The sequence below is a fragment of the Eutrigla gurnardus genome (assembly GCF_963514095.1).
Source record: "Eutrigla gurnardus genome assembly, chromosome: 16".
In the NCBI taxonomy this organism is placed as follows: Eukaryota; Metazoa; Chordata; class Actinopteri; order Perciformes; family Triglidae; genus Eutrigla; species Eutrigla gurnardus.
The window spans coordinates 21297190-21318318 of NC_139927.1; the positions used below are offsets into that span (position 1 = coordinate 21297190).

General features: G+C 43.8%; 1 protein-coding gene across 1 annotated transcript in view; it reads left to right on the forward strand.

Moving 5' to 3' along the window:
• Window positions 1-17974: 17974 nt before the first annotated feature.
• ches1 (checkpoint suppressor 1) overlaps window positions 17975-21129 on the forward strand; it is a 64642-nt gene continuing 61487 nt past the window's right edge. The window contains exon 1 of the mRNA XM_084031183.1: window positions 17975-18276. The gene's annotated coding sequence lies outside the window, so the exon portion shown is untranslated. The remainder of the gene's footprint in view (window positions 18277-21129) is intronic.

Sequence of the window (21129 nt, forward strand, 5' to 3'; positions counted from 1 at the left end):
AGGGAGGATTTAAAAGCTCAGTTGTACTGTATGAATATCAGCTGCCATGCACAATAATGATGTGTATGACCAGGGTTGTGGTCTGTGGTTACTTATTTTTTTATTTATGAGCTGTAACACTTGACTAGGTCTGAGTCGCGACACCACCACTGAATTTGGCTGATTTTGGCAAGAGTGTACGGAGGCCAAACTGTCACTGCGAATGAAAGACCAAATATCTTACAGCTGATCCTTCTCTGGCTGTCTGAGAGAGACACTGACGGGGAAGGAGGAAGAGAGACAGAGGACTGAAGTGTCCATCTCTTTCTCTCTCCATCTGTCTGTCCGTCCGTCCCTTTGGACAGCTCTGCTGAGATCCAGTCTGACCAGACTCCCTGTCTGGACTGATTCGCCTCCAACAGCACAGGCTGCACAGGAAACATTGATGCTGTGTGAAATAAACAGGCTTCAAATTACATGAGTTGATGGTGAATATATTTCTGGTGTTTGGTCGGGGGGGGGTGGATAATGTTGGTATACACAGAGAGAGGCTGAGGAAAGCTACTGCACAGCCTGATGGGCCAAATGTATCTAGTAGGAACCTGAAATACAAGTATACACCAGTATAGGAGCCTAATAGTTCCACTTTGAATATGTCACACAGGTTTTACTAGATTTTCAATCCACTTACAGGGCCATTTCTGTCATTCACATATATTATGATTGTTATTAGTATAGTAGCATAAGTGTCATTACTATATCCATTTATCATTTGTCTTGTGAGCTTTTGTGCAAACTTGTCATACACTCATCCAAATCTTTTCACTTTTCCTCACAGCTCCTTCATTATTTCCTTAAGTGACACAGATTGAGTCAATATGCACAGCTTATTCAGACGAGTAATAACACTTTATTTGCACATTCCTCACACACTAGCTAACAGCTAGCCCAAACATTGCCCCCAGGAAATGTTATCATATTCATATCATCACCGTTTCATGCATCTTTGTCATTTTGAAACCATCTCTTGTATAATCTATCACCTGCCACAGGGACGGGACAGATACGTTTAATCTCAACCAGTTTGTCAAAAGTGGACAACAATACAGGTGAAATGACAAAGATGTATTGGATCTGCCGAGAAGACTGATGCATATTTTCGCCGTTCATGCCCTTGTCTGCTCTACAGGTGCCAAATAACCTGCCAATAGAATAGTGTTTTCACACTGTATTATAATCTTTATTATCAGAGTAGAAGCTTTTCATCTTTGCTACTTTTGATGAATCCACTATGTGGCAGCATAAAAACAAAACTGTAGACAATAAAGGCATTTGGACAATGAATCTGTTTTTTTTTTGTCCAAAATCTTTGCGTGTTAAAAATGAATATGACCTCCTATTGTGTCAATGGCATTTGCACACCGACTCCGTAAATTTTGTCCGTCAAAAAAAGTTTTCAGAACAGGTTCCACATCCAAAATGTCAACTGATGAGCTCATCCACCTCGTGGCTCAAAGCCTGAAGACTATAAAGATGCGGGGATGAAGGACGGGTTTGGCCAACTGTTCAGAGTCAAATTGATTGCGGAGTTCGGTGGTCTTCTCTGCAGTGTGCGGTTCCAGTAGTGCTAACAGTGTAGCAAACTGGACCACTGACATCCTGAAGTCCACCCGGAGCCGATTGGGATCGTTGATCAGCAGGTGATACTCCTTCTTGTTGATGGCCTCGGGATTAGATGGACCCAATATATTCTCTTTCTTCTTTCAAGAAGAATCTCCCTCACTGCTGGATGACTTTGTTTTTTGGACTCAGTGCAAAATAGGTATTCCTGTTGTATTGTGCCTGTTTGTGAAGGATTGTAACTCTAAAATGCTTGTGGGTGACTTCATTGTCTACGAGGAACAAATGTAGGTGGTCACCATGTAGGTGGTTTCATCCTATCATACTGTACTTTTCATGTGGTTACCCATCTTTGCAGAGTGAGATTGTAATGTATATCGTGTCATATAGAGATATCTGAGTTGTGTGATTGTGTGTGCGTGTGTGTGTGTGTGTGTGTGTGTGTGTGTGTGTGCTTGTGTGCTTCTGTGTTTGTGTGCGTGTGTGTACCTTGGCTGCGTATGTCTACACTCTTGCAGCAAGGTTGACATGAAGCTGAGAAGGAGTGTGAAGGGCACAGCACCTCAGGAGGAATGACACACCACATGCGCACACACACACACACACACACACACAGACAAATACAGTACACACAAATACACCTCCTCTCTCTTCGATGACTCATCCCACCCAGGGATAGCGGGTGAGGGAGAGTGAGGAAGAGAAAGACAGAGGAGATGGATGGGAGAGTGTGAGGGACAACACAAGTGGAGAGGGAAAGGCCAGTTTAGAGATTCACAAAGGAGACATATGGCATGAAGCATTTTCTTACTGACCTTTAATTTCAATGCTATGCTAATCCCATTCTGTGTGCCATTCCAAAAGTTATTCCCAGCCATTTATCCACGGCAAACATGCGATGTGATTTCCACAAGTGGAGTCTCACAGATGATTCTGTAAATCCTTTTTGTTTTAAAATGCTTCTCTTTCTTTGCATTGCGGCGGCTCAACTACGAACAACAGAAATCCTCCTAACCAGCTGAGCAATATGCTGAGCTTTGCTCCAGTCTGCCCTGCCGCTCCGCTGCACTCGTTTGATGCTATCTGGTAGAGAGATCCCAAACTTCCATGTTTTCAAGTCTTTATCACTGTACATCACAGTGTGTAGACCCAACTCTTAACTCTCTCCGAATCCCACAGTCTCTAATGTCTTTATCTTATGGCGTCAGGGTATTTGAGGAGGTAGATAGACTCCTGAGTAGCTAGGGATGTTGTCACAAGAGGTGATTATACTGCACTAAAGGAGGTGCACTATTGAGCTAGCTGTATTGCTGAGGATATGTCTGTATTGCTGACTGCTGCAGAGATAGTTGAGTGGTCAGGTCCCATGTGCCCAGAGAGCAACATGCAGCATATGCCCCTACTGCACCATTCCTCTATCCTAACTGTACTTTTCAGTGGTTGGGAGATAGATAGATCATCTACTAATAGAAAAGTCCCATATCTGACCAGAGTTAGAGTGACCTTGTATTTGAAATTGGATTCTAGATACAACAGTGGTGCATCATCAGTTATGATACAACTTTTTTTTGAATATCCAGAATGGATCTCAATTAAATCTGTGAACTAAATACAGGCGTAAATACAGACTGTGCAGAAATGAAGCTAGTTCGGATTCTCGTTCAAATGGCCAGTGCTAGTAAATGACTATGACAAAATAACAATATATATCTATTGAAGCAAACTGCTGATTTTCATTCCTTCTGGTATAAAATAAACATTTCATGTGAAATAATTTCACTCTTTGCTTTAAAGAAAATATAGATTTGTTTGAAGTCACAGAAATGATTCAAACTGTAAAGATGAAAAGTGTCTAACTTGTGTGTTGGTGTGTGATGTTAGTGTTTTTCCTCTCCGTGTGTTCTGAGTGACAGTGCGTGTTGTCGTCATGACGATTGTTCAGTTTGGCTTCACTGAGCCGGTTTTGCAGGTGAACTGTTTAGCTCAGGTGAGTGTTGGTGATGCAGACTGTGTTCCAGTTTTACTCATGTAGCTGCAGTTGTGACTGCTGTCGTTTGGCAATCAGAAAAAACTGTAAACTTCATCACTGAGAATGATTGTACATGTGAACACAACCTTGTGTGTGTGGAAAGTTCCAGCAACATCCAGCAGTGATACTGACTTCAAATGCTCAGCCAGAAGTGAATCAGACTGCAGGTCAATCAGTTTGAGCTGAGCATCGCTGGGTGCATTATCCATACTTCAAGTGAAGGGAGAGGAAATCATGTGCATTTCACTCTCAACAGTTTTGAAATCCTCAAATCGTCTTCAAAACTCACCACCCAGTTCCCCCAACATGAAGAGTACCTGCCAAGCTGATCAGCTCATGCTGTGGCTTGTTTCAGTGCTGGCATGTGGGTGGAGTATTGCCCTCCATTTGGCTTTAAGAGAAACTTTAATTTCTCATGAACGAGCTCTGGGATGTCCTTACCCTTCTTCTCACAAACCTCCTCAACCTCGGCTCTCAGGTCCCATACTCACTTTGTATGAGCTGAGCTGTCTGATAGCTGTCTGCTTGCTGTGTGGTAGCGTAGGTCAACCATGGTCAGTCTCATGCTTCTCCAAAAGTTCTGGGTTCATTGAATTCACGTCATCTTGCATCCTCTTCAAAAGTAATTTCCCCCAGGTACGTTTGGTACGTAAGATACTATCTCAGAGCGCCAGGAGACCACAGACCACTACGCTGTGTTTGCCTCCATTACCGATTCACTGACAAGTGACAATACGAGGAGAATCTCAACGCTGATTGGCTTCGGGTCAGATTGTCAATGCCAATTTGTTGCTCAAGCTCGATTGATGAAACGTTTTGTCTCATTCGTGCCGCAGAACATTTTTCGTGCGAATAAGTGCAGGCTGGCATATCTTGTTAAAAACTCTATATTCTCACAACTTTTTCTTCTTTAAACGTAATGGCTAACAGTTAACTCACACCTCGAAATGCCAAATGTCTGTTAACACATTACAGTGACAAATGTACTGATGCAAACTTAGCAGTCACCTTCAAAATTAAAGCAATGTAGTTGTATTGTGTGCATGATGTATACATATTTACGTTTGAGTCCTGGTTCCCCATTGACATTGGGGGTCGGTCAGGGACAGCCAAAGGCTGTACAAAGCCCAGGTCCGCTTTAGAGGTTTTCCGGGACGTCCAATCGGGAAGCGGCTCCGGGGTAGACCCAGAAACAAAAAATTATCCAGATCCAGTAACGTTGCTGCTCTGCCACTTGTGTTCATCAGATCCACCCGTCGCTCCTCCACTGTCCAAATATGGTCACTTCCTTTAATGGTTGCAAAAATCCAAGATCGGATAGGCCAAAATGCCGAACTCAAGGCTTCAAACTGTAGAACACAAACCATTGGGTGACGCCACCATGACAACATACACTTCTTATATACAGTCTATGGTCGATATCCAAGATTATGTTTATTCTACATTAACTACAAAAAATATGAATACATATATAAATATTTAATTAAATTAATTATTCATTTAATTTTCTTTTGTATGTAATAATGAATGCTGGGTAAGACATGTGATGATGTTGTCCAATGTCAAGTCTCTACTTGATCTTGATCATAAGATGAGAGATGTCACTAGTTTTTAGGCACAACCTAAGTGAGCAGTCGTACCCTTCAAAGATCAACAGGTAAGAAAAGACGAGAGGAGGGAAGAGGAGGAGGAAGCAACGCTCCCTAAAGCAGATTTCTCTGGCTTGTTTGCCCACAGACTAAAGCATCAGTTCAGCCGGCATCAGCACCAACATTAGACCTTAATAATCTTTAGTGAAGCTGTTTTTTAGATATACACTATATTGCCAAAAGTATTCACTCACCCATCTGTATATTTGAAATCAGGTGTTCCAATCACTTTATTGGCCACAGGTGTATAAATGCAAGAACCTAGGCATGCAGACTGTTTCTACAAACATGTGTGAAAGAATGGGTCGCTCTCAGGAGCTCAGTGAGTTCCAGCGTGGTACTGTGATAGGATGCCACCTGTGCAACAAGTCCAGTCGTGAAATGTCCACGCTCCTAAATATTCCACAGTCAACTGTCAGTGAGAAAATGACGGAGCGAGGTCAGCGGATGCTGAGGCACATAGTGCACAGAGGTCACCAACTTTCTACAGAGTCAATCACTACAGACCTCCAAACTTCATGTGGCCTTCAGATTAGCTCAAGAACAGTGTAGAGAGCTTCATGAAATGGGTTTCCATGGCGATCAGCTGCATCCAAGCCATACATCAGCAAGTGCAAAGCTTTGGATGCAGTGGTGTAAAGCACGCCGCCACTGGACTCCAGAGCAGTGGAGACGTTCTCTGGAGGGACCAATCACGCTTCTCCATCTGGAAATCTGATGGACGAGTCTGGGTTTGGCGGTTGCCAGGACAACGGTACTTGACTGCATTGTGCCATGTGTAAAGTTTGGTGGAGGGGGATTATGGTGTGGGGGTGTTTTTCAGGAGCTGGGCTTGGCCCCTTAGTTCCAGTGAAAGGAACTCTGAATGCTTCAGCATACCAAGAGATGTTGGACAATTCCATGCTCCCAACTTTGTGGAACAGTTTGGGGATGACCCCTTCCTGTTCCAACATGACTGTGCACCAGTGCACAAAGCAAGGTCCATAAAGACATGGATGAGAGAGTTTGGTGTGGATGAACTTGACTGGCCTGCACAGAGTCCTGACCTCAACCCGATAGAACACCTTTGGGATGTATTAGAGTGGAGACTGAGAGCCAGGCCTTCCCTCCAACATCAGTGCGTGACCTCACAAATACACTTCTGGAAGAATGGTCAAAAAGTCCCATAAACACTCCTAAACCTTGTGGAAAGCCTTCCAGAAGAGTTGAAGCTGTTATAGCTGCAAAGGGTGGACCGATGTCATATTAAACCCTATGGATTAAGAATGGGATGTCACTTAAATTCATATGCAAGTCAAGGCAGGTGAGCCAATACTTTTGGCAATATAGTGAATATTTCAAGAAAAGTTATACACACATTACGGTTGGCTTCCAGGCTTCCAGTTGGGTCATAGTAGGCTGTCATAGTAGTGTGCACTGGGGCACGCCTTAACTACTGCTTCCTGAACTGCTCCTTCAGGGTAAAAGCATTAACCAAATGTTAGCGAAGATCAATTTCCTTATTAGTGTTTACTGCAGCGTCTCATTGTAAACCACACAATTTTGTGTTGAAAATGAACATTTTTATTCTTTATCCTCCTTCCCCTGCTTTTGGTCATTCTTATTGCTCTCCTTCTGCCCCGCAGAAAAGGCAGCGGGACTCAAGGTGCTGCTAGATTGCCTCAGATAATGCAATGCTCTCAGGCAGAGCACAGGTGTGTGTGTGTGTGTGTGTGTGTGTGTGTGTGTGTGTGTGTGTGTGTGTGTGTGTGTGTGGGCTTGCCTGGCTGCCTCTGAGGGGAACATTTCTTCCCAAAAATCCAAACTGATCCCCCCAAAAGTCCAACAGCAAGCCCAGACAAGCCTTCACAGCATGCTGCCAAACAAACCCTCCGGAGGTTTTGCTTATAGGACCCCGATACAAATCATCCTCTGTGGAAATATAAAGCCCATTTCCAGTGATTTCTTATATTATGTGCAGGAAATGGGTGTTAATTGTTAAATGTGAAAATGGAGCAACATGGTCAAAAACCAACGTTATGCTGTTCTAAATAACTTGATAGGCCTACTGCAGAAAGTGGCAGAGCAAAGTTCGTCTTACATCCTCGTGAAAAGGCTGTTAAAATAAATAGTCGTGAACTAAAGCTGGTAAGCTAATTTTACATAGATACTGCTGTTTACTCCGCTCGGCCGTTTTGTTCTCAGGATTGTACATCATTTAAGTGTTTTTCACAATTGTTACACACAAATACTGGTACTTGAGAGACAATGACCACAACATGTAACTCATGCACCAACCCCCTTAACTAACTCTGCTAAACTGCAAGCACAATTCCTGCTTTACACTCAAATTGCAGTTTTAAAACACACTTTTTTCAAAACACTACACACAATTCTCTGCATTTGGCACCATTTTCATGAAGAAATCTCTTGGTTTCACAAGGAACACACTGCCATTCAAAATTCTAAAGTTAATTTCCCCACCTCGCACACTGACTCATCACATGGGCAAACACCTGCAACACAGTTTTACAATTTGCAATCAGAGCATTAGCATAAAAGTGCATGCATGCCAACATTGGCAACAGAGGCAGAGCCAGAGGAGTGAGAGTACGAGGAGCAGCCTAGCATGGATTTGCCATGCTAGGCGATATTACCCCCACTGCTTGGCCATCGCTTGCATTGCCTGTGATTTTTTTTTTTTGTAACTGTATACAGTAAATTCTTCTGGTTTTGTATGTAGACCACTGTATATGAAACTTTATGTTGGTTGGGATGAAAACTGTATACATTACAGTATTCTTGTTGGAAAAATAAAATATATAAAAACAATATTCTAAAATATTTAACAACACATGTATGTATGTACTGTCTGTAGTGAGTGTAACACTGAACAAAAAAAGGCCTAAGTCATTATGGTAAATGTGGAGAAGAAGTGTTCATCGTGTTTTACATTGAGCACATCAGTGTTCAACTGGTTCTTATAAATGTCTATTCATATGATGGTTTGTGTGTGTCATTTGACAACAAAATACCATTTTGAGAAGAAATAACATTGTTTTGAATGTAAAGTTTCATTTTGCAGGAGAATTGAGGGGTTTTGCCCATTGTGTGTGTGTTTTTTTGATTTGTGTGTAGAGTTCTGAGAGTATGAGGCATGCGTTCAGAAAATGTGTGTAAACAATGGAAACACTGTAACACACAAAAGGTGAAAATTGCACAACCTTCACTTCATGTATCAATAGCTTGACCCAATTTGGCGTCTTCACTCTCCCTTATCTGCATGAGACTCTGACTTTCCTTATTTACACTCTGATGTCAATTACACATCACCTGGTTGTCAAAACACTGCACACAATGTTCAGTTGTTGCACTTCTCAATAAAATCTCAAAGCATCAACCTGCAACACAAATATTCAAATCTCTAAACATTCAGGTCTGTTGGTATCAGGACTGCAGCATGAAAGTGTGTTGAACCTCCGTTTAGTTTGGTGAACGATGGAGAACTTTGAAGAGAGAGACAACCAGAGAGGAGAGGAGGAGGAGTGAGAGGAGGAGGAGGAGGAGGAGGAAGAAGAGGACAAGGAGGAGGAAAAGGAGAAGGACAAGGAGGAGGACAAAGAGGAAGAGGAGGACAAGGAGGAGGAAGAGGAGAAGGACAAGGAGGAGGAAGAGGAGGAAGAGGAGGAGGCCAATCAAAAGGATGCCTAATTAATTTTTGTGAAGGGGGGAGGGGGGGTGAGCAGACCTATTTACAGTACTGTGCTGTTCTCGCTGTGTGAACCAGAATCAGACCTTCTTTGCTGCATATCTGAACTGTTTTCTGTTTGACTAGGAAACAAGTAGACCTCATTCTCCAGAGTCATTGTCATTCATATGTGTGGTCCATTTCTATGATTATATTTTCAATGTTGCACTTCAGTGTGCAGCAAATGCTTAGTTGTGTGTACTCAATGCATGGTGTGTGTGTGTGTGTGTGTGTGTGTGTGTGTGTGTGTGTGTGTGTGTGTGTGTCATTTGAAAATATGGCGTTCTATTTTGTGAACAGGTGAGAGATTTGATGGAAGAGTCATCTTGCAAAGTGAGTCAGGCTGAGGTTGTTTCAGTTTTGTGTGTGCAGTTTTTGTTTGTTGTTCTTGTTTTGAGAAAAGTATGTTAACAATTGTGAAAAACTGTAATGAATGAAACACTTTTCTGAGGTTAATAAAGTTGTTAGCTTGGTCACTAATGGCTGCTGGGATCAGTTTATTGATTAGATGTATGTGTACTATGTATTTTATCAGTAGGAAATTGTGTTTTTATTTGATTAATTTCACTCCAGATGCCAACCTCCGGTTCTGAAAAGTGAAGCCATCGACTCCTCTCAGAGTCCTACTTCTATCTTGATGTATTATCTCAGTAAACATTGAGAACATGAGTTTATGGTCTCAATCTCTAGTTTCAAGTCTTCTTCAATCCAGCATGATGTTCATTTAGTACATTATGGTCCATTTAGAGTCCACCAGACCAGAAAGCAGGGGATGCTTTAGGGGGCGGGGATTACCTGCTGATTGACAGGTCGCTACCACAAATTTAACACTTGTACAGTTGTATAGTTGACCTTGAATTATGAAGCTAACTTTGTTAGCAGTTTCACACCAGAATCCACATGGATCCAGATCCAGTAAGGGTGCTGCTCTGCTGCTTGTGTTTATCAGATCCACCCGTCGCTCCTCCACACCACCAACTACGTCCACTTCTTAAATACAGTTCAATAGAGGGCGCCGGCCCCCTGTCCCACATGAAGAAGAATCAATAGCCCTTCATTGAATAAAACGTTTTTTAAAAATTACTTAAACAAGCAAGTGAATAATATAGCCTTAATACAGTAACTAAATATGCATAATTTGCAATAAAAATTCAGATTAAAAATGTTCTACGTTATCTACAGATAGCGGTAGTGTTGACGGTTGCTCTGTTGAAGATCCTCATCACAACTCCGATGACAACAGCATAATAAAGACCTTCCTCAGGAACACAATGTTGGATCATCTTAGTACACCGAACATGCTCTGTATGGAAATGTACTTGTCGAGGAGATCCTAGACTTTAACCATAGAGTCATTGAAAAACGTGCACGTCTCAAGGACACGTTTACATATAAAAGCTGAAAGATGTACAATTTCTACCTGTGTGTTTAAGGTCGTCTCAGAGGCGTGACAAAAGACCCTTTGAGACAGACATTCCACCGTAATCAGAGAGTTTAGATAGAACTTTGTCTGCATTTAGATAGCACCCCGGTGCTGCAGAATGAGTGAGACGTTCCACAGCGCGACCGCGGTATCGTCTATGGACTTGTCAGCCGTGTGACGTATTCAATGAACATCGGGAATATGATTAACTCGATGCATCAAAACAACTACGAAAGGTGAACTTTTGCTCATCTCGCACATTTACACGACTCTTCAACCGCAAGCGAAGTTGTAGTGTTTTGACAACAAGTCTCAGAGGTGTAATATTCTGTTACGCCTTTCTGCCTCGGCGAGCGTTTAGACTGACGATGGGGCAGAATAACGGCGGAATACTGCCGCAACAATAAGGCAGTCTACAAGGGGCTAATGACGAAACAGGGCGACGCAACCTCAGTGTGGATGGAGAGAGTCAGGAAGTCGGAACAGAAGGTCACATTTTAAAGACATGTTATGTTCGCGACCTGCCACAAGAATTTTTTTTTAAAGACATTGAAGCCTTTTTATTCATTTTTCAGACTGTGGAAACAGGGAGAAAGAGAGAGAAGACATGCGGGAAATGGGCCCCGGGCAGGAGTCGAACCCAGGACCACTGCGTCAAGGACATTGAGCCTCTGTACATGGGGCTGCTGCCCTAACCACTGCGCCACCAGCCGGGGCCTTCCTCAATAATTTTGCCATTTCAAATGCTGGCAAAATCAGATCTTTTATTACACCGAAGACAAATTTGAACTGTTTATTTTAAAAACAACATAATCTCTGCTTATAACGTTGAGAGGAAAAGTTCTTGTGTCATTGTAGAATTCTAAATTCCTGGCAGGACTCGACAACCAGCGGCTTGGAATCAGGGAGGGCTCCAGCTCAACCAGCTGCAGAGAGCTGCCATCCCCAGGAACAGAGACCTTGGCAGGGGATGGTTTTGAGACACACTGGGTCCTCTCCTCCAGCCTGGGGAACGGTGGAGGGGAGGAAGGAGCCCAGCCCAACAGGGGCCTTCGCTTGTCGAGCCCTGAGCGTGCTCAGTGTGTACTTGTTGGTGTGTGTACGTTAATATGTCAGTTTGTCTGCACCACTGCATGCTGCGTTGTGCTTATATGTGCCAGCTGCAGCGAGATTTATGTTGCACGTGTGTGTGTGTTTGTGTGTGTGTGTGTGTGTGTGTGTGTGTGTGTAAATGTGGATTCTGTCATCCATTGGGCCTCACACACATTCCAAAATAAATGTCTCCCACCAAGGATTACTATCGATCCGTGTGGAGCACTTATATTTGGAAAGAGAGCGGGAGAGACAGAATATACAACTCCCTCTCCGTCTCTCTTCGCCTGTCTTCTGAGGAATGGCACGTGTCCGCCTGTCTGCAGGAAAAGTATAAGGGATGATTTGGAAACACAGACCACTAAAGTGTTACAATGACAAACCACTACTCGCTATCTTTCAGACACGAAGGACAAAGAGAGTGTGAAGAAGAGAGGGAATGGTAAAGGGAGACACTAACACCCCCCTCTCACTTATTCTCCCTCTCTGAAGTAAGTGAAAATCTGTTGCTTGTCAGACTTGGGGGAGAGACGGGGTGAGAAGAAAATAGACAGTGAAAAGTGGAGAAACACACACGGAGAGACAAACGGAGAGAGGAAATAAAGAGGCCGTTTGATTGACAACCAATACGCCTGCCTGTTTTTTGTCACGCACATGATTGCTGACCCTCCCCTCTGTCCGGCTGGGGCCTCTGGGTAGACAGACCAAGATGGCAGCCCCATTTAAAGAATAAAAGATCATGAATGGATGGACGCCTCCCAGTTCGCTGCCTATCTCCGGGCTGTGCGTGTGTGCATATTGCATGTGTACATGCGAATGTTGGATTCAGCATTTTTATCCCATTCCACCCAATTACCATCAGCCTTAATCGCTCACGCTTAATCCGACCAGAATGACCACTGCTGGATCCTGGTGACATAGCTGGAACACCAAACTTTTGTTCTAAAAGTATTATTTTAACAAGATTGTGGTGTAGTTGTATGGTACTTTGTAGGAGACAGGCTTGCATGATGAAATACTATCTTTTCTTGCCATAGGTGTGTGAAGGTGGCTCATGCCAGGTGTAAAGGCTCTTTCTACAATTCTTCATTAATTATTTCTCCATAGTCTTTGATTTAAGTATGAGACCAAATTTGCAGCACTGTAAGTTTCAATAAACAGCCTTGGTTATAATCTATTAAAAGTTGAACTGCTTCATCAGGGTGTGGTGTGATCATTTCACTGACAATGGAAACATCAACACACAGCTGCCAGCAGCATTTCCCAGCTGACCCCCACCCAATTCAAACCAGGGAGAAGAGCACAGAGCACACACCGATGTAACTTTGGCACCTAACAAATGTCCAAATGGAGATCCCAACGAGAGGCTGAACTGTACTTATAGACACCAGATGTAATTGCTAGGGTCCATGATCAGATGTCATTATTCAGATAACTATCCAGGTGTAAATGAGATATCACTCATTCAGCCAGCCTCGGAGCTGGATCTGATTCCCAGCTGAAATCGTCCCAACCCTTCACCCTCTGAACGCAGCCAGAGCAGCAATCAGCCTGACTCAGATGGTTGCCTGGGTTACTCCTTCAAGTTCATCAATCAAGTTCAAGAATGTCTGTGATCAACAATGGCAACATTTGTGACTGCGGTGATTAGAAATGATCATTAATATCTACAAAAGGGTTATAGACCTTTTTACACTTTTAAACAATGATGACGTGTGTTAGCGTGTCATACAGTCTGGTAACGGAAGTACAGCTTGTCAAGGATGGACAAACAGACTTTCCGGATGTGTGTGTTAATAGTGAGAAAATACCTTTTTTGTGTTTGTACACAGCGATGATGTATTTTGTTGGCGGAGCCAAACTGGTGTCAGAAAGCGACAGTTCTGAGGTTGTACTGTCACAAAAATCACTAAGAATATAAATCATCTGGATGCAGAAGACGGGCTGTCTAACATTAATAAGCTAACAATGGTCAATGAGCTGTACTCACTGTACGGATCCAACTAAATGGACTAAGTTTCAGTTTACGGACATCTTCTATATCTGGTGTACAAAACAGTAAATGTAAACCTCAAGACCACAAATCTCTTGAATCTTTAAATGTTATACTTTGTCGTCATGTCTAGAATGTTCAGTACTAACGTTTATGTGTTCCAGACCGTCGCCCTGACGACGTCCTCAGTCATCACATTGTGACACCAATGATGTTATGAGTGCTAATGTGCTCAGTCATATTGGAACGTAAATGTCAGCATCCATACAGTAATATTCTATCACAGATAGAATATTACTGTATGGATGCTGTTAGAACTAGCTTACTATTTACATGCTACTTCTGCTAACATGCTAATGTTGCTAACGTTGATCAGTGGTGTTTACCATTATAAAATAGTCTGAGTATTACTAATATATGGTTATCTCCATCGTTGATTTGTCATTATGTGATAAACAGGAGAAAACTGATATGAAATTAACTGCAGAGACCAGAACTCAGGATGATGTCAGCAATCCAGTCATTTTTATATCTAAAAATATTGTCTGTTTCAACTTGTTTCTACTGTTTTTCTGCCACCATAATACGCATGCAACTGCACTGGCGTAAATGTGACGTTCACTCCAAATCAGTCTATACATAGACTAGCAAGTGGACCAATTTTCCGTGGCCACATGTATTTGCTGTGAAACGTAACACCAGCGCAACATCACAAGCACCAAGTCACCAGATGATCCATCTGTGGTCATGTACAGAACGTCAACACCCATGACATACACTCTTTGACTAGAATTTGTTTTAAAATGGTCAGTCCAGTGGTGGTCAACATGTTGAATATAGCTTGCAGCCGTAGACGCTGCTGGTGTTTAACAAGCGACCGTGTTAATTGATGACTCTCAGCCAAATGGGTCCACGGTTGCTCATAGCAACGGCAGCTGTTGAAATCACCAACAACAATTGGAAATACATCTTTGTTTATTATCTACACAAGCCTTTTGGACATGTTCAGCTGAAAGTCATCAGTTAACACGGTCACTGGTTCAACTGAAACACCCGTTGCTCTGAAATGGTCCTGATCTTGTCTGAGTTCTGTAGAACTTGTAGCGAGCGTGTAACAAGCAGACATTTAGATTCTGCTAACAGTTTGAATTCAGCGTTTAAAGCTTTGAACTCGTCTGAATGCTGGGACAAAACTGTACTTCCCACCAACATGCGCAGCGTTAGACGGGTCTGTATTAAACCATGAATTTACCAATCAGTCTCTAACAGCAAATATGCGGTAACTGGATTTTCTAAATACCCATTTCTATTTTTGCTGCCACTTGTTGACCCTAAAAATCATTAGATATTTCTGAGCTGAACCATACTACCTGGGCTCTGCCTTGCTCTGTCACCCTTTCTCTGTCTCTCTTTATTCCTCCTCTCCTTTCTTCTCTTTCTCTCCTCTCCTCCTCCTCTCCTTCCCTCTCTTTCTCTCCAGCTCCTGTCCTCCCCCTCCTCTCCTCTCTCTCCGACCTCTTCTGATTTCCTCTCTTTCTCACCCCCTCCTCTCCTTTCCTCTCTTTCTCCCCCTCTCCTCTCTTTCTCTCCCCTCCTTTTCTCCCCTCCCCCTCCTCTTCTCTCCTTCCCTCTCTTTCTCACCCCCTCCTCTCCTTTCCTCTCTTTCTCCCCCTCTCCTCTCTTTCTCTCCCCTCCTTTTCTCCCCTCCTCTCCTCTCTCTCCGCCCTCCTCTAATCTCCTCTCTTTCTCTCCCCTCCTTTTCTCCCCTCCTCTCCTCTCTCTCCGCCCTCCTCTCCTTTCCTCTCTTTCTCCCCCTCTCCTCTCTTTCTCTCCCCTCCTCTTCTCCCCTTCCCCTCCTCTCCTCTCCTTCCCTCTCTTTCTCTCCCCCTCCTGTCCTCCCCCTCCTCTCCTCTCTTTCCGCCCTCCTCTAATTTCCTCTCTTTCTCACCCCCTCCTCTCCTTTCCTCTCTTTCTCCCCCTCTCCTCTCTTTCTCTCCCCTCCTCTTCTCCCCTCCCCCTCCTCTCCTCTCCTTCCCTCTCTTGACCCCCTCCTCTCCCCTCCTCTTCTCCCCTCCCCCCTCCTCTCCTTTCCTCTCTTGACCCCCTCCTCTCCTCTTCTCCCCTCCCCCCTCCTCTCCTTTCCTCTCTTTCTCCCCCCTCTCCTCTCCTTGGCTGTATTTGGGGCTAAGAGATAAAGATCTCCCTCAATGGCAAACTTTTGGAGACATCTTAAAGATCCGAACTGTCACTTCAGCTTAATGCAGCCCTCTGGGCTCCCAGTACGCACATGTATACACACTCAGCCACTCCACTAATAATAGGGGCAGGGGGAGGCAGTCTGGATCCGAGGACTCATAAACACTTTTTTCTCCCAACAATTCTCTTTCATCTGTATCAAACAAAACAGTTCCTTCGTGTGTTTTGTACTTCAACAAGCTACATTGCACTTTGATTTCCCCACCTATAAATAAAAAGAGAGTACATTTGGATTTCCTGACTGCAGGCTTTCAGACAGCTGATCACTGCCACGTCTGTCAGATCTGTTCCCTCAGAAGTTCTGGTTAACATGTCAAAACAGACCATTTGCATTTCTAATCAAATTTGGTTTGACTTGAGCAGGATGCTGGGAAATCAGGGAAGCATTGTGTTTCTGACGAGTTTAAATGGAGCTCCTTTTTACCCCAAAACTTGCTGCTGCAAAGCCGCGTAGTTCTACTCTGGTTGTTTAACTCAGAATGAGTTCAAGCTTTCCTGTTAAATGTTCCCACTTCCTGTGTTCGAGGGAAAAAAATCATGTCCTTCAGTTTCTGGATCCCATGGTCCATAATGATCTGATCTCTGTCTCCCATAGGCGGGCAGTTGCTGTGGCAACCTGATGACGCTCTGAGGAAGGACGGGAGGGAGAAAAGGGAGGGAGGTGTAGGGAGATGAGGAAGAAGTAGCTGCACCAAAGATCGAGTATATTTGGGAAGATGACTCACTCAGTTACAAAAAGGCTGATCCCTCTCACATTTGCAGTCTTTGCCTGTGCTTCACACTGACATGCAGTGAACTATTTTGGAGGAACCTCCATGTTTATGTTTTGTGTGTGTGTGTGTGTTTGTGTGTGTGTGTGTGTGTGTGTGTGTGTGTGTGTGTGTGTGTGTGTGTGTGTGTGTGTGTTTGATTATGTGTGTTAGGGATAGTTTTTTCATACAGAATATAAAGTGAATGGTTTTAAAGGTGCTTGTCTAGACCCTGACTTCAGCAGAGAGGAAAATAATGATTTACCATCTCAACAAATAGGTCAGACAGACGTGAGCATGTGGAGAGGACATGTCCCTTCCATCTTCCATCTATAATGGCTCCTACACCCAAGCATGGCACTCTGCCTCTGCTCCTGCCCTGCTGTTGCCATAGCGACCACTCAGGGAACAGACTCAAAACAACTTACTGAAAAACCTACATTGTACCTTTGGACTGCTCCAAATGGGTAGAAGAGCAGTCATCTGTGGCATGTTTTTCTGAGATGAAGTAGGCCTTGATGCATTTTGCAATTATGTTTTTGGTATCTTAGGCTAATCTAAGGCTAAAGCATTTTAATGTGATTTTTTTTGTCATTCATGGTCATTAGTTTAAATGAAATGGCAACCTCCCGTTCTTAGATGTGAAACCCCAAAGCTGAAGTGCCTTAAATTTGCATTCTCTCTGCTAGCCATCGAGGGGGGTCATTTAAAGGCAAATAGACCATAAAGTAGGGTATGCTTTAGGGCAGGGCGTCACTACCATCACTACTGTCGCTACCACGCTACCAATGCAGTTAGCTACTAAGATTACTTTAACACTTAGGTGTAAATTTGACCTTGAATTACAGCTTCACACCAGAATCCAGATGGATCCAGATCCAGTAAGGTTGCTGCTCTGCTGCTTGTGTTCATCAGATCCACCCGTCGCTCCTCTAAAGACCAAATATGGTCACTTCCTTCACTGGTTGCAAAAATCCAAGAAGGCGACGGACAAAATTCCAAACTCGAGGCTTCAAAACCATAGTCCACAAACCAATGGGTGAGGTCACCATGACTACGTCCACTTCTTATGTACAATCATGTATGATAACGGGGGAGGGGGTTGACATTTAAAAAAACAATGAAATGAACACCTTCCATTTTTACTTATTCAATTTATTTTGTATTAAAAAAATGCAATAATGTCGCCAAAAATCTGTGAATTGTATTTTTGAAATCATAGACGATCTTTGGTTATACCTTCCGTACACAATGGCATTCTTTCACTAAGCTAAACTAGCGCTAGGACCCGGGGCGGGCGCCGGGGGAAGTCCTCTGCTGCTGGCGGGGCAAGGCAGCGCACACAGAAACACACACGTCCACGCACACAACAATACACGAACACACACGTACACACTCTCCGAGCTCTTCTCCGATAGAGGAGAGAGAGCGCGAGCTCAGAGAGAGGGATAAACAGAGGAAGAGAGAGAGAGAGGGAGAGAGAGAGACTATCGGAACGCAGCGGCTCGTGTGTGCTTGCGCGCGTGTGTGAAGGTACGCTCGCTCGGTGGTAGAAACGACTGGCGGGGCGGATATGGAGGGGCTCGGGAAAAACGCTGGGAAGTGACCGAGTACCGAGACGAAGAGAGGGAGAGGGAAAGAAAGAAGAGAGAGGAAGGACGAACGGACAGCACGGAAGGAAGGGAAGGGAGAGAGAAGTCTGACAGAGGAGAGGAAGACTGTGAAGAAGGGCTCGTCTGGAACACAGAAGGATCCTAAGGTGACTTAATGGGCTTTCGTGGCTGTACGCAGGTCTGGCAGAGGTGTATGCGCGCGCGCGAGTGTGTGTGTGTGCGCGCGCGTGTGTGTGTGCGTATGTTCGCGGGGTGTTGACATGTGCTGCATGGCTCTGCACTTAAAGGGAAGAGTGGAGATGTGTGCGTGTGGCTGCCTGCGTGCGTGCGTGTGTGTGTGCGCGTGTGTAGCAGCCTATATATATACCTGTGTGTGTTTTTAGGCTTGTTTGTCCACCAGCTAAAAAGGGGCCAAAGTGTGTATGCGAGCTGAGCTGACCGCTGTAAACTGGAGTGAAGGGATCAAAAGGAGTGGATACTTTTTAGGGAACAGCTTGATCTCATTCCAACACACACACGCGCTCGCGCGCACACACACACACTTCTCAGGTAGGCTGCTTGAAGTTGAGCTGGAGGAAATGAGGTGTCTTTTAAGAGTCCATTTAACTCCTTTCCTTCACTCTTGTGTGTGCGCGCGCTTGTGCATATGCATGTGTGTAAGCAGTTTTCAGTGCAGCAGGTAACACGCGCACACATGCACGCGCACACAGTCTTTGGTTGACTTGATACGTAGTAGCAGCTTCGTGTGTGTGTGTGTGTGTGTGTGCGCGAGCGTGTGTGTGCCATATACGGCAAACAGGTTGAGGGGAGGCAGATCTGATCAGACGCACAGCAACAGAGGAGAGAGCGTGGCACAGCCTCAGCAGCAGCACATTGGATTACACACAGACGAATACACGCACACACACACACTGTGGGCAGCAGAACAGCTGGGAGAAGTGTGTGTGTGTCACTTAACTAAGGCGTCTGCGTTTGCACGTGCAGGACTGTTTGCTTTTATATTATCTTTTGCCACTGTGTGTGTGTGTGTGTGTATGTATATGTGTGTGTGTGTCTGTCTACCTCCGCCTCCACCCCGGTCGGGAGACAGCAGGGTTAAGGGGAGGCTGGAGGCAGGAAGAGCGATCAGATGACGGAGAATAAGGCAGATGAGAAGATTAATCCAGTAGCGAGGGATGAAACAGAGGAAGGAAAGGATGATGGAGATTTGAGGACAGGAGGAGGAGCAGAGGAAGAAAGCAGACGGGGGCTGACATGCTCTCTCCAGGAGTGCTCCGAGTGCTTCTCATTCATAATTCACCTCCATGCCAAACGTTCATTCACATATTGACCCCCCACAGCTCTGCTCAATGGAGTTCTCGCCCCTCCACCTCTGCTTGTCTCTCAATGGACACCCCTGCAGTGTGACGCTCAGTTAGCCCGCTTCTTTTTCACTTCCAGACGGGCGAGTTTCTCGGAGGAAGCCCACACTGTTTTTCGTCCGTTATGGTTCTTTTGACACCAGTTGGAAGCCGGTGGAAGTGATTGAATTGAGTAAATTGAATATTGGACTGAGACACCACTCCAGACACAGATAATTGGTATGGATGGCTCACTGGGTTTGTGATCTCAGAACTACTGTTGTTAGCCTGATTCCATCAACACAGCTAAAACAGTCCATAATGGATCCATAATTCATGTGTGAATGAATTGAATAGTCTGTGTTTTGTATGAAAGCACAGACGCCAGCGCATGATTTATTCAGCATAAATACTCTAAAACGGCTCTTTTAATATTTCTAATTGCACTCGCCGTGCCTGGAGCTACACTGGAACTTCCCACTGGAGCTTCCCACTGGTCAGCGGTGGTCTATGAGCCATATAGCAGTGTCCAAAATACAGAGGCAGAAAGAGTGCAGAGTTACATACAGTACAAAAGGTGAACAGTAGAGAAGTGCACCATATCAGCATAAGTAAATAATGTCCAGAATGTTTGAGTGTGATAGTGGGATTCTAGCATGTTTACTACGCATGTTTAAAGGAGGAAGGATAGTTAACTATGAAAGTTAAGAAAAAGGCATTGATGGAAGTGCAAGGCAACGTGTTCTATGTTGTTGGAGCAATCTTTATTCGTGTTTTCATTTCCTGAAAAAATAATGCTTAATGACTGAAGTGGCTCTAATCATTTTTCTTCCACCAACTTTGTTTGGAATGAAAATTACCAAATAATTAAGAAGGTAAAACTTTATGACTTTGTAGTTCGACCCTGATCAAATTGGCATTAGCCTATTGCAGATACAGTATATCGCTATCAGCGCATACTGAAAATTAAAGAAAATAACCTTTGAAAAAAATTATAATATGGAAAATGCTGCTAGAATGATTCAAAAATGTCTTCAGAGTGCCACCCAACTTAAAGTAACTATACAACCTGGTATAATGTTACACAGAAGGACTCTGTAGGAAAATACAGTTGAAGCCACCTCACTAAAGGTGAAAACTTTAAACCAGCACAAAATTTACAATTATCACCATAAACCAGCGACACTTTAGGAACGCTAACACATTACGAATGCTAACACAATACAAACGCTAACACATTACAAAAGTTGTATTTTCGGACCTAAAATAGCAAACCCGATGGGAAATGTGCACCATATCTATCCACAATGCTCATTGCCGTTAGCTTAAGCCTATGGCATTTTACGCTGCAGAGTTCAAAGCTCCGTCGTCAGTGAAACACTGGAGAGAAACTAGTGAACAATAAATAGTCCTCACAATGAGCTGAAATCAAATGAATGCACTTAAATTAGGTTAATACATATTTTTCGACAATTTGTTTTAGGCAATGGTCGAAAAAACACTTAATTTACAGTTAAACTGTAAAATATCCTGCCTCCATTTCATATCTTTGTCACAAGTGTTTGATAACATTATACTCATACACACACACACACCGTTCAATTCATTCAACACATGAATATCGGCTGATTAATTGCAATTGGAGTTTTTCACTGCATA